We start from the raw sequence: 14344 nt of genomic DNA on the forward strand, positions 1-14344 counted from the left end.
GCTGACCACCTGCATCACTGTCTGGGTGGGAAACTGCAGTATCTTTCACTGTGAGGTCCTACAACAAATAGTATACACAGCAGAAAAAAATCACTGGGACCTCTCTGCCCTCCATTAAACACATCTTTATAAAAACAATATAACCACAAAGCAGTTGGCATTGTGAAGGATTGCTCCCATCCCTCCCATAGTCTCTTTGCCCCAATTCCATTTGGCAGAATGTACTGTAGCATCCGAACCACTTCTGCCAAATTCAGGAAGAACTTCAACCACTTGGGTGTCCTTACTCTGAATTCTGTACTGTCCCCCTAACCTCAGATCTGTTCCAAGTACCTTATTTATATGCAGTCACTGGGACCTCTCTGCCCTCCATTAAACACATCTTTATAAAAACAATATAACCACAAAGCAGTTGGCATTGTGAAGGATTGCTCCCATCCCTCCCATAGTCTCTTTGCCCCAATTCCATTTGGCAGAATGTACTGTAGCATCCGAACCACTTCTGCCAAATTCAGGAAGAACTTCAACCACTTGGGTGTCCTTACTCTGAATTCTGTACTGTCCCCCTAACCTCAGATCTGTTCCAAGTACCTTATTTATATGCAGTATAAATTTGTTTGACGTGCTATTACTGTTGTTGTCTATAGATGATGTTATTATTTATTTATTACTGTCTATTTAAAATTATTACAATCTTCAATTACCTGTTATTTATTTATTCATTTATCAATCGCATAGAATACTTCTTCACTTGTTCTGTGTTAACGTTTATGTTGCACCGCAGTCCTTGGGAATGTCATTTTGTGCCACTGTATACTGCAATAATGTGTTTGGATGGTATGACAATAAAGCCACTTTACTTGGCCTTGACTTGACTTGAATGTGTTTAGAGATATGGGAGAATCATCTACACAGACACTGGAAAAATATCCATCCATCCATCCATCCATTTTCTTCCGCTTATCCGAGGTCGGGTCGCGGGGGCAGCAGCTTGAGCAGAGATGCCCAGACTTCCCTCTCTTCCGGGAGAATCCCAAGGCATTCCCAGGCCAGCCGGGAGACATAGTCCCTCCAGCGTGTCCTGGGTCTTCCCCGGGGCCTCCTCCCGGTTGGACGTGCCCGGAACACCTCACCAGGGAGGCGTCCAGGAGGCATCCTGATCAGATGCCCGAGCCACCTCATCTGACTCCTCTCGATGCGGAGGAGCAGCGGCTCTACTCTGAGCCCCTCCCGGATGACTGAGCTTCTCACCCTATCTTTAAGGGAGAGCCCAGACACCCTGCGGAGGAAACTCATTTCAGTCGCTTGTATTCGCGATCTCGTTCTTTCGGTCACTACCCATAGCTCATAACCATAGGTGAGGGTAGGAACATAGATCGACTGGTAAATTGAGAGCTTTGCCTTACGGCTCAGCTCCTTTTTCACCACAACAGACCGATGCAGAGCCCGCATCATTGCGGACGCCGCACCGATCCGCCTGTTGATCTCACGCTCCATTCTTCCCTCACTCGTGAACAAGACCCCGAGATACTTGAACTCCTCCACTTGAGGCAGGATCTCGCTCCCAACCCTGAGAGGGCACTCCACCCTTTTCCGGCTGAGGACCATGGTCTCGGATTTGGAGGTGCTGATTCCCATCCCAGCCGCTTCACACTCAGCTGCAAACCGATCCAGAGAGAGCTGAAGATCACGGCCTGATGAAGCAAACAGGACAACATCATCTGCAAAAAGCAGTGACCCAATCCTGAGTCCACCAAACCTCAACACCCTGGCTGCGCCTAGAAATTCTGTCCATAAAAGTTATGAACAGAATCAGTGACAAAGGGCAGCCCTGGCGGAGTCCAACTCTCACTGGAAACGGGTTCGACTTACTGCCGGCAATGCGGACCAAGCTCTGACACTGGTTGTACAGGGACCGAACAGCCCTTATCAGGGGGTCTGGTACCCCATACTCCCGGAGCACCCCCCACAGGATTCGCCGAGGGACACGGTCGAACGCCTTTTCCAAGTCCACAAAACACATTTAGACTGGTTGGGCAAACTCCCATGCACCCTCCAGGACTCTGCTAGGGGTGTAGAGCTGGTCCACTGTTCCGCGACCAGGACGAAAACCACACTGTTCCTCGTGAATCCGAGGTTTGACTATCCGACGGATCCTCCTCTCCAGGACCCCCGAATAGACTTTTCCAGGGAGGCTGAGGAGTGTGATCCCTCTGTAGTTGGAACACTTCTTAAAGAGGGGGACCACCACCCCGGTCTGCCAATCCAGAGGCACTGTCCCTGATGTCCATGCGATGTTGCAGAGACGTGTCAACCAAGACAGCCCTACAACATCCAGAGCCTTGAGGAACTCCGGGCGTATCTCATCCACCCCCGGGGCCCTGCCACCAAGGAGTTTTTTGACCACCTCGGTGACCTCAGTCCCAGAGATGGGGGAGCCCACCTCTGAGTCCCCAGGCTCTGCTTCCTCATTGGAAGGCATGTTAGTGGGATTGAGGAGGTCTTCGAAGTACTCCCCACACCGACCCACAACATCCCGAGTCGAGGTCAGCAGCGCACCATCCCCACCATATACAGTGTTGACACTGCACTGCTTCCCCCTCCTGAGACAGGGCCATTCCTTCCAATCACACCCTTCCAGGTCTCACTGTCATTGCCCACGTGAGCATTGAAGTCCCTCAGCAGTACGAGGGAGTCCCCCAGAAGGTATGCCCTCTAGCACCACCTCCAGGGACTCCAAAAAGGGTGGGTACTCCGAACTGCTGTTCTGTGCATACGCACAAACAACAGTTAGGACCCGTCCCCCCACCCGAAGGCGGAGGGAGGCTACCCTCTCGTCCACCGGGGTAAACCCCAATGTACAGGCTCCAAGTCGGGGGGCAATAAGTATGCCCACACCTGCTCGGAGCCTCTCACCGGGGGCAACTCCAGAGTGGTAGAGAGTCCAGCCCCTCTCAAGGAGATTGGTTCCAGAGTCCAAGCTGTACGTCGAGGTGAGCCCGACTATATCTAGCCGGAACCTCTCAACCTCGTGCACTAGCTCAGGTTCCTTCCCCTTCAGGGAGGTGACATTCCACGTCCCAAGAGCCTGCTTCTGTAGCCGAGGATCGGACCGCCAAGGTCCCCGCCTTCGGCCACCACCCAACTCACACTGCACCCGACCTCCTTGGCCCCTCCCATAGGTGGTGAGCCCATGGGAAGCTTTAACAATATGCTGACACCATTTTGACAATGGCCGGATGCTGAATACGTTAAATAAATGTAGTAGATTTCTCCAGGCTGAACTATGCAGAATAATGGACATATTTAAGCTTTCCTTCATGGGTCGGTTTCCTTTTTTCATCCTCAAATAGCTTTATTAACAGTTCTGCAACAATGTCCTAAACTAATTCATAATTTGGAATATTATGTTTTCTTGGATGGTCTCTTTATAGAACATGTAAATATGCAAGCAAAATTGTATATTAAGGTAAGCCACAAAGTTATCTAATACGGCTGTGTTTTTTGCTTTAGATATTTTGCGCCATTAAGGCCACCGTAGTTATGATCTGGCAGGAAGACAAAACCAGGAAGTGCATCTTTTAAAGCGGTTGTCAATGTCGCCGAGAGGTGTTTGACTTATCTGCGTGGATATACATACGTGTCTCGTTCAGTGTGAGACTGCCAAACAATACTGACTTGGCTTAAAGTATTTAAAGAGAAGAAAATGACAGAGCAAATATTTGTAGTAGCTTATTTCCATTTATCGTATTTTATCACTCATAATTAGAATGGCGCGTACTAAAAAAAGTATTGAGAAAGTAAATGGGTATACTGTACATCTGTAAGTGAACCGTGCCCCTTATTGTAATTTTCTTTTGGAAAATAAATTCGTTTATTTGTTCACTTGCTCTATCTATCTATCTATCTTGGAAAAAACGATTACTGTACTCCACCTGAGCCCATGTTTAAAATACTTTTAATTTTCATTGGCTTTAACCGTTATTTCTTCTTGTCATTTTTTCCGAATCACTTTAGTTACTTTAATCAATATTTTTAGAGAATTAGGTTTACTGAATGGGGAACTATGAAAGTGTTAAATCTTAATTATATATAACAGTTGTATGTTTTAGTGTTGTTTAGTATATAATTTTTTTTTTTTTTTTTACATTTTTCGTCCCTCTTTCTTTCTCTGATGGATCAGACTTGCTTGGTTTTTAATATTTAACGTGGTGTACTGCGCTCTGATGGCCATTAAGTATAATTCTAAACTTTGGCATTGCATGCTCTATTCCTGTCTATTATTCATAATCTCTGATGCTGTTTTTGTGTTTTTTGCTGTCACCCAGACACCTATTACATACGCACATACTACCTGCTGCTCTTGTGGACTGCCTATTCAATGCCTATTGGGAGCCCTGAGAAATGGTTCAAGCCCAGGGTCCCCCCCCATCCTATGTCCACTCCTGTGCATAACAATGCTATCTAGACGTTATAGACCACCATGTTCTGTAGTGATCAGAAAGGTTCTAAGGAAGAGATTGCCCACCCACCCTGAAGTTACTGTAATACCGTAATAATTTATCCTACTATCAAACCAGGCTGTAATGAGAATCAACCGTGAGATTGCTGGTCATATTTCATATCACAGTGTCATAGAGGACTTTGCAGTAATGAAGTCCAGGAATGTAAAGCTGCAAATAAAAAAAGTTCTCAATGTCACATCAGTCCTTAAAGTTTGTTATATGGCAGTTGTGAAACCTCTGCAAATACTGTTTTATGCTGAAGTGATATCATGTGTAATATAAGTAGTTCCAGAGATAGTGTCGGATTTTAACTTGGTGAAGCCCTAACATATATCAACCTTGGTGGCCACTTGTTAAAAGGTTACACAAGAAGAACTCACAAAGGTGCATACCAAAACAGGACCCTGGTTCTCCAAACAAAATTTGAAAACATAAATATGTCTTTTAACAACTGAATAACAAGGTGTTTAAAGCGAAAAATACAACTTGTTTTCAAATTAATACATTTACTGATTACATACTTAAAACTACAGTATACATTAAAAGCCACATAAAATTTTACAAGCCAAGAAAAAAACAATTCTGAAATTTTGTGAGGTGATTGTGAGGCATTTTGCACATGTCTAGTTTGCCCTTACTTTGGTCTATTATATTAAACAAAAGCATCTGTGTTTTTACATCATCCATTGTTTGTATATTTTTTGGGAGTAGGTGGCACCGGGGATGAACCTTGCCTACAGACTCGACATATGCTTTGACTGGTTTAAAGTCCTATGACCAAAGCCTTAACCACACCATACTGTCTGCCAATACTATTAGCTTTTGGTTTAAAAAACAAAGAAAAAAACTACAAATATCGTATACAGAAAAGCACTTAGCTACACAACTCTTCTGATACACCTGATTGACTGATGGCACTGTAACTGAAGCCCATGTCTTACAAAATTTCCCAAGGGAAGCCGGGCAACACAGCTGGTGTGTATGTATATATATATATATATATATATATACATATATATATATGAAAATAACCCAAATGTAACGAGGAAACTAGTGTTTGCTGCCTGTTTGCAACTTGTTCAGTTGCTATGGTTGGCTGAGGACAGCGACACTCTTACCGTTTTGCTCTCCAGCCGTGCTGCTGTGCAGTTCTGTATCAGCACTGCCACGACCCACTTTTTTTCTAACTGCCTGTATTAAATAATAATAATATTTCTCTGTTCTCTGTATTAAATAAATATTTTCAAATGATTTCACTTTTACAGAATTTTTTAGCATGTATTAAATAATTTTCAAATGATTTTACTTTTGTTTTCCGAATAACCCATTAAAATCCTTGCTTTATGTTTTTAACTTATGTCTCTACTTTCATATAATATATTGGTCTGGGTGTGTAGGGGGCATGTATAAATTTTTATATATAGTAATAGGCCTATAGAGAGAGATTTTAAGAGTGTCCCGTGTTTCTAATTTTCTAATCTGGCAACCCTAATTAAAGATGGCCCTGATAACAGAGACAATATACACAGCACAGTGCACTGCAAATGTTAACGCTGAGGTCCACATTGATTACTTAGATTTCAACCTGTGTATATATATTTATATATATATATATATAGAGACTGCGGTGGGTTGGCACCCTGCCCTGGATTGGTTCCCTGCCTTGTGCCCTGTGTTGGCTGGGATTGGCTCCAGTAGACCCCCGTGACCCTGTGTTCGGATTCAGCGGGTTGGAAAATGGATGGATGGATATATATAGAGAGAGAGAGACAGAATAGAAATTAAAGAAGTTAGCTGAGACTGCATTTTTAATTTCTAATATTGTACATTTAAGAGCAATATTCCTTCACCATAGTTTACATAAGGATCGTGTCAGGACACCTCCAGGTCCAGGCCTGCCTAAAAATTATTGTCCAGCACATTTTTAGAACACTTATAAATCTGATAGTGTTGGGGAACATGGTCAGTAAAACATTTTCAGAATTATCTTTTATGTTCAGTAACTATTTCAAAAATTGAGAACACAATAAAGAAATAATGGACACAGTGGTAGGTAGCACTGCTGCCTTGCAATAAGGAGACCGGGGTTCACGTGCAAGTTGTGCTCTGCGTCAAGTTTGTATGTACTCACTGTATGTCTGTGGGTTTTCTACGGTTACCACCATTCCCGGTGTCCAAAGACCAAAAACTGGCATTGCTAAATTGGCCCAGAAGTTTGTTCCTGTCTTGCTACCAGTGATTGCTGGGATAGATTCCAGTGGCCCAGTGATCCTGCTCTGGTAAAAGGGTGAAGAAAACAGGATGGATAAAGAATTATAAAGAATTCAGCACATCACTAAACAAATCTGTGCTGAAAAGTGCCACTTAACAGCTGCAATTCAGGCTCTTTATTCCCGTTGATATATCATTTAAAAGGTTTTTAAAAGAAGCCTAGCGATGGTTAGTAATTTCTAGATTTTTCGGGAGGTTTAAAATTTCGGAGGGCGGCGACTATTTTATTTGCACACATTCCCAAGGTTAGATTGACACTAAGGAGGTGGGCCATAAACTTTCATTTTTGTGTCTCTTCTTCTTCTTCACCCATTATTTAAATAGGCGTTATATCCGTACATGTTATCGTTTCTTTACCAGTTTTGAGGGAGGTTTCGTATGCAACGGATAACGAACCGCTCAATCAGCTGATAGTAATGAACACGCGCCAAAATTAGAGCGCAGATGGGGCGGGGTCAGAGTGACGTATGGCTGTCTCGCGGCTGCAGTCACAATCCAGAGAGGTGAGGAATGTGCCAGAAAAGGAGAGGGCACGGGGAGGGTAGAGTGGGCGGAGCGTACGTGCTGCTAGGCGTCCTGGAGGGATCTACCAGCTGGCAGAAACATACTGCCTGACAGTTGAGGCACTCAAGCCTGGTAGTTGCTGTTGGTGTCCGGACACTTTTATCCGTTATCCTATTAATGTGGTCCTTCCATGTCGTCTATTTAAGGTAAGAGTCTAGTTGGCCTCGTTTGGGATATGTCCGAGAGTACACCGTTGCCTGAATGTGCATTTAGGTCGGATGTCTAGGTGGTCGCGACTCTGTTAGAGTGCCGGGCCCTACTGGGCATGACGCTGATGGTCTGCTTGATTTTCAGTGTCCTGTCGGTGTTATGTTTTCTTATTTTAACTTTTCAGTCATTATCAAACCGTGTGGAAGTTTACAGTGGTGTGTTCTGATGTTTATATTTTAATTCCACTTTTGTCATTCTTATTTTCATTATGGAAAAATAAGCATTGGTTTTTGACTGCTCGTGTTTTTTTCTCAGATAATACTTTTCTGCCGAGCTAAAACAGTTGCCCACAGAACTGGGTGCTGGAGTTTGCAGCTGGCAGGATAAGAAAAAAACTTTGCATAAAAATAGAATTGTTTTCTAATTTAAATATTAGCATAGTATAGTTTCAAAATTATATGAGTCATTTCTAGTTCAAATGTTACATGTTTCCCACATGCGCTGATTTATTAAAAAAGTAGTTTTTGTATATGCAAAGCTGTTAATTGTCAACAACAGAGGCATTCACACAGCTTATAGTAGAAGTCAAAAAATACTGCAATTAAATGTTCAGCTTTGGAAAGAAGTGATTAAGTTCTTATGTGTCCACAACACTGAATAGCCTTAGTGGTTCCTCATCAAGACCTGTGCTGCTAAGAAGGCTCAACAGCACATCCATTCTGTTATTGGACCAAAGAAAATAAGCTTGTTTCTCAGGGTCTTCTCAGACCTTTACAAAGGCACAGCATGGCTAAAGTGATAAGAAAATATGTAATAGTTTTCTGAAAAAGAGAGCCAGTAGTGAAACCCTGGAAACTCCTAACTTAACTACACCTGCAGCAAGATGGAAGAAACAGCATTACCCTCCTTGAGAACTTTGGATTCTGTCAGCAGTTTTCCTGGCAAATAACAAAATGTGTCTGTGGAATGTGGGAGGAAAACAAGCATATCAAGAGAAAAATACCATGCAAAATGCTAGGGGAACCTGCAATGTCAGTGATAGGATGAGAATTTGAATCCAACGGCTTGAAGCTACAGGGCAACAGCATTAACTTCAAAGCCACCCTTACTTGTAAAACGTCATCTTGTGATCTCCATGTGCCAAGAGTTCTCTCCTTAAGTCTCTTCTCATAGCTCATACACCTCAGTCCAATAGTTGTAATATTAGCTATTTTTTGGACAGAGTACCAAGTCAGTAGAAAAATTCTAAAAATGTGACAGTTTTTTACAGATTTAAAATCAGTATTGCAGTCATGCTTGACTGCAAGTACTGTAGATTCGTTACTTTGGAAGGCACTATAATACATGAGAAAATCTTAAGTAATAATTTTATATAAAAATTGCTCATGGTGGTGATACAGCACCATGTCAACACGTCAAAGAAAAACAGGAAAAGCCATGCCTGGAACTACTTTGTGTTCCTGGCAGGAGAATTTCTGCATGTGATTGTAGGAATTGTGTTTGTTTTTTAAAAAAGCCAACACACACACAGAGGCTTTTAGTATAGCCATTTTTATATGGGGTTAGTTCAAAAATAGATTTGTGTGTTCTTTGAGAGCACAATGATGTGACTGATCAGATGTGAGTTGTAATGATTTAACTTGTAATGTCACAAATTTGTATGAGGAGATTAATCACATTTTAATACATTGTCCTACACAGTCGTAATAACAGGACAGAGGCTTCTCAATCATACTGTGATTGTAATGAGCACATTTACATATGTCCATTTCAGCATCCATAAATCTTTTGACTAGCTTATACAGTTCGGGATTGGAGGGGAACTCTTGCATGCATCCACAATTACGCATGCAGGACTGTGGGATGTGAGAGGAAGTAGTGCACACTGGCAGTGCTAACAGCAGTTGTAGCAAGTACAAATTGAGGCAAGTTTCAAAGGAAGTGACACTTTGGGTTGTCTGCACCTGCAATGAAATGAGCTGCTACATTTGTTAATACCAAAATAAAATTAATATAGTGTTTCAATGTTTCCTAGCACAAAGCACTTCTTCCTATTAATACAACTTGTACTGTGTTAGCAGAAACACGTAATCACAGAGACCAGCAAAATGACATAATTCATTGTAGAGTATATGCAAACACTAAATTTGTGTCATTACATTTGGTTTTTGTAGGAAAACTAATGTTCATGAGTATAACTCTCCAAAATGTGATGAACACAGTTAAAGCACGCATATAATATATTTGCATGGTTATGATTAATTGGCCACAGGTAACGTCAGTCCAGTTAATTTTTCCAATTCTGAATTTGTGCGCAAGCTAAGCAATAACAAAGTCTGATCACTTATGTAAGATACTTTGAAGACAGTGCAATAAGTACTGTTTTATAAATAATGGAATAATGAAAAAAAGTACATGATCAATTTCACGCAGAAAGCATTTAAGTTTGAACAAATGTAAAAAAGGAAGGACAACTCTGAACAATTAAAGCCTGAGGAGTTTGTGACTTCTGAAATTTGAATTAATTTGTCTCATCTGTTAATTGTTACTCTTTGCTAAGTTTTTGCTCAAACTGAAGATGCAAACATAAATCTTACAACAACAAATGTTACAAAACTAGTAGAGCGATTCTCTGACAAACCACATTTTAATAGCATGTTATTAGAAAAATTGTTTTAAAAAGATTGTTTAAATGAAAATACCCTGAATTATCTTGGAATAGTACATATATACTAATGTTTGAGTATAGTATTGGTTTTTAAGTAGTATTTATGTTTCACTTACTGGAAAAAATATCAGAAAATAAATTTAGAATGTGCACATAGTAAGATAAATTAGGTAGCCCTTGATTTTCTTTATAAATCCTATGCTGAAATCCCCGTTGTTACTCTGCGGGAATCCCCATGTCATTCACATATTAAAATTAGCCCAGCATTGTACTTTGATATTTATGAATGTCAGGGCTAGTTTATGTAATGATATTTGGATAACTAATAGATATTTAATTATTTTAAAACTGCTGTTACTATTAATACTTATATGTTCTATTATACTAAAATTCACAATACAGTATTGTTCATTTTTATAATGGAAGTGCTTTTAATAAAAAGATGCTGAATGGGATTTTTGTTTTTGCCATGGTATCGAGTAGGTATCAAGTATCGTAAAAATTTCACTGGTGTTGGTATCAAAAACAAAAGTTATGCTTTCTTGACATTCCTAATCAATATTAAATTCCCAACAATTTTAATTATATGTCCTTACTATTGTAATATAAAGCCTAAACGTAGTCTGTTTAATGGTTTGTTTTGTGGTCAGTGTGTACCATTATATCTTTTATTCTATGTATACTGTACTGTAGTGTACAGTACAGTGTACATTTTCTAATTTGCTGAAGATTCCAAGTATCTTAAATGAGAGATTATATTTTTTGTTAACAGAGTGTCAAAACTATGGAATGATCTGTCTGCTTGTGTATGAGATGTCCTAATGTCCTCAGCTTTTAAATCTTAGCCAAAGACCCTCTAGTTTAATCCAGCATACCCTGATTTAAGATGCTGATTAGCTGTTCATGTGGAAATTCTGGCTGCTAGTTGATGGCACAAAAATGTAAGTGTGACAGTCATCATGAACTATTCAACAGTATACTACTGTGGTACTTGGTGCCACTGTTGTATTGCCAAGCTGCTGCTGCTGTCTGTGGGAAGTGATGCTAGAGATAAAGGGAGCCTTGGAATCCCAAGTATGACGGGAGCTCAACTTCTTATTAGAATGCACAAGAAAGGGTTGATGGTCCATTGGTCTAGATCAGGGGTCCTCAATCACAGTCCTGGAGGGCCGCAGTGCCTGCAAGTTTTTGTTCTAACCCGGTTGCTTAATTAGAAAGCAATTCTTGCCAATAATTTAATTTCATGGCTTGTTAGTGCTTTAACTCTGCTATGTCAGGTAATTCTCATATCCTAGATTTTCTTCCCCTTTCTAAGGATATCATCCAAATGATTTTAAGGCTAAAATGGATGAGAAATTCTCAGTCCTTCACATTTTTCTCTTCACTTTCCTTCCAAGTATTTAATTAAATACAATAGTGCATGATAAATACACACAGGTGTAAATGGTAACAAGCTAAATGGAGAAATGCTGCTCTCTTTTGTCATTTGCATGTTATTGCTAATTAGGAGCAATTAAAAACCAAGAAAACAGCTGTTTAAGACTAAAATAAGCAATAAGGGTTCAAAATCTTAACAAGCGAGACAACTAAAATGAAGCAGAAGTATATCTTCAGCAATAAGTGCTTCTTATTAAGCAATTGGGTTGGAGCAAAAACCTGCAGCCACTGCGGCCCTCCAAGACTGTGATTGAGGACCCCTGGTCTAGATCACCAGAACTGTGACTCGTTCCCCAAAAAGATTTACTTTCAACAGGAATGCTGTTGACTATAGGTTTTTTGTTTTCCGTACTCTGTTGTCAACTGGACACTTCTCAGTTCTAATGTTAGTAGACATTTAATTTATGTTAACCAAATTGTAAGTTCCCTGCCAGTCATCTAAGCTCTGTCATCAGTTAAGAGCATTTTCCATCCATCCATTTTCCCAACCCGCTGAATCCGAACACAGGGTCACGGGGGTCTGCTGGAGCCAATCCCAGCCAACACAGGGCACAAGGCAGGAAACAATCCCGGGCAGGGTGCCAACCCACCACAGGACACACACAAACACACCCACACACCAAGCACACACTAGGGCCAATTTAGAATCGCCAATCCACCTAACCTGCATGTCTTTGGACTGTGGGAGGAAACCGGAGCGCCCGGAGGAAACCCACGCAGACACGGGGAGAACATGCAAACTCCACGCAGGGAGGACCCGGGAATTGAACCCAGGTCCCCAGATCTCCCAAAACTGCAAGGCAGCAGCGCTACCCACTGCGCCACCGTGCCGCCCCTAAGAGCATTTTACAAAAATAAATTGAATACTTTACTCCTTATATGTAGTATTTGACCTCTTTTTATGTAAAGTTTCTCCATGCATATGCTGAACTTTGAATACTATTCCAAATCTTTATATTAATACTTAGAGCCCATAGTGCCTGTTTTTCTTATGAGGTTGATGTGCTTTTATTTCTTGTCATTTTAACATAGCCTTTCTATGTTGTTGCATTTTTGTCTATGTTGCCCTGCATGTATGCATTATGATGTTTGATTTTTCAATGGCAGTCGATTAATTTCTTTGGAGGAAAGCGTGAAGTAGTCGGTTATGGGAAGTTAGGGCTAGGGCTGGCAGGATAACCGTTTTTTATTTATTGTTTTTGTACAATTGTTTTCTTAACACAACAGTAATCATTGAAATTAATGTGCTTTTTTATAAGCTATGAGAAGAAGAAATATGCATTTTTAAAAGAAGAGGTGCTGATATTATGGATGGTTTCTATTTCTGGTATTTATAAATAGCAGTAGGGTGTTGTACTGTGTTAGCTTTTATGGATGTAATGAGATGACAAGCAAAATGAGACCTTTTATTAGTCTGGAGAGGTCTATTAATTTTTTACATTTAAGATGTCTCACTTAAAGGTTTTCCAATGCTGTATCTGCCCTAGTGTCTATATACAGTAGAACAGGGAATTCCAGTTTCTATATTACATCTTGCCTGAAGAAGGGGCCTGAGTTGCCCTGAAAGCTTGTATATTGTGCTGCAGTATTTCTGTATTTTGCATGTGTTTTTCACATCACTTGCATGAGTAGTGCTTTTATTTCTTTTTAAATGTTAGTTTGTGTCATCATTTATGAAATGGGCAGATTTTTCTACCACAATGCTTTCATTATTGGTCACAGATATACTAACAACAAAATTTAAACACTTATGTTGTGTCCTAAAAGTACTCATTTGTTGTTTTATATTAAAACCCTTAAGCATTAGATGTAGCAAACAAAACCTGGATTGTGTTCTCATTAAATATAATGGGAAATATCAGTTATATCATTATTATAACTGCTTGAAAATCAACATTTTCTGTTTAAGGAACGCATACTTAGTTACCTCAACCAAGGTGTGTCTTTTGGAGACTGCTGGCTTGACACATGATTCCTAAAACAAAGGCAAAATGAAAAGCATGAAGGTTACATGGATTATATTTTTTCTGCATACGTAAGGTATTCTTTGAGCACTGGCTCCTCATCCTGCAAACTTCACAAATTAAGATGATCTGCACACTACCTTTCAGTTTTTTTTTAAACTATAACCTACACTGGTTGTGATTTGTTTTATTAGTTTAAAAATTTTGCTGTGTACTTTTTTACTTAGTAGCAGAGTTTTTTAAGTTGTTGTTAATGAAAGTGTCTGCTAAATTTAAAAACACAATGAAAACAAAATAAACTTAAGTATCATTACAATGGAACATGTAGTACACTAAGTGATACAGTTAATGAAACACAAATAGACTCACTTCACCTCCATATACAGTAATCCCTCCTCCATCGCGGGGGTTGCGTTCCAGAGCCACCCGCGAAATAAGAAAATCCGCGAAGTAGAAACCATATGTTTATATGGTTATTTTTATATTGTCATGCTTGGGTCACAGATTTGCGCAGAAACACAGGAGGTTGTAGAGAGACAGGAACGTTATTCAAACACTGCAAACAAACATTTGTCTCTTTTTCAAAAGTTTAAACTGTGCTCCATGACAAGACAGAGATGACAGTTCTGTCTCACAATTAAAAGAATGCAAACATATCTTCCTCTTCAAAGGAGTGCGCGTCAGGAGCACAGACTGTCAGAAAGACAGAGGAAAGCAAACAAATCAATAGGGCTGTTTGGCTTTTAAGTATGCGAAGCACTGCCGGTACAAAGCTGTTGAAGGCG

The 14344-nt window shown here is 40.4% G+C and overlaps 1 protein-coding gene across 2 annotated transcripts in view; it reads left to right on the forward strand.

Moving 5' to 3' along the window:
• The first annotated feature begins 7319 nt into the window (after positions 1-7319).
• Positions 7320-14344, forward strand: part of dnajb2 (DnaJ heat shock protein family (Hsp40) member B2) — a 54517-nt gene continuing 47492 nt past the window's right edge. For both annotated transcript variants that reach the window (XM_051931077.1, XM_028807206.2), the window contains exon 1: positions 7320-7486. The gene's annotated coding sequence lies outside the window, so the exon portion shown is untranslated. The remainder of the gene's footprint in view (positions 7487-14344) is intronic.

Source organism: Erpetoichthys calabaricus, chromosome 8 (assembly GCF_900747795.2).
Source record: "Erpetoichthys calabaricus chromosome 8, fErpCal1.3, whole genome shotgun sequence".
NCBI classification, from domain to species: domain Eukaryota; kingdom Metazoa; phylum Chordata; class Cladistia; order Polypteriformes; family Polypteridae; genus Erpetoichthys; species Erpetoichthys calabaricus.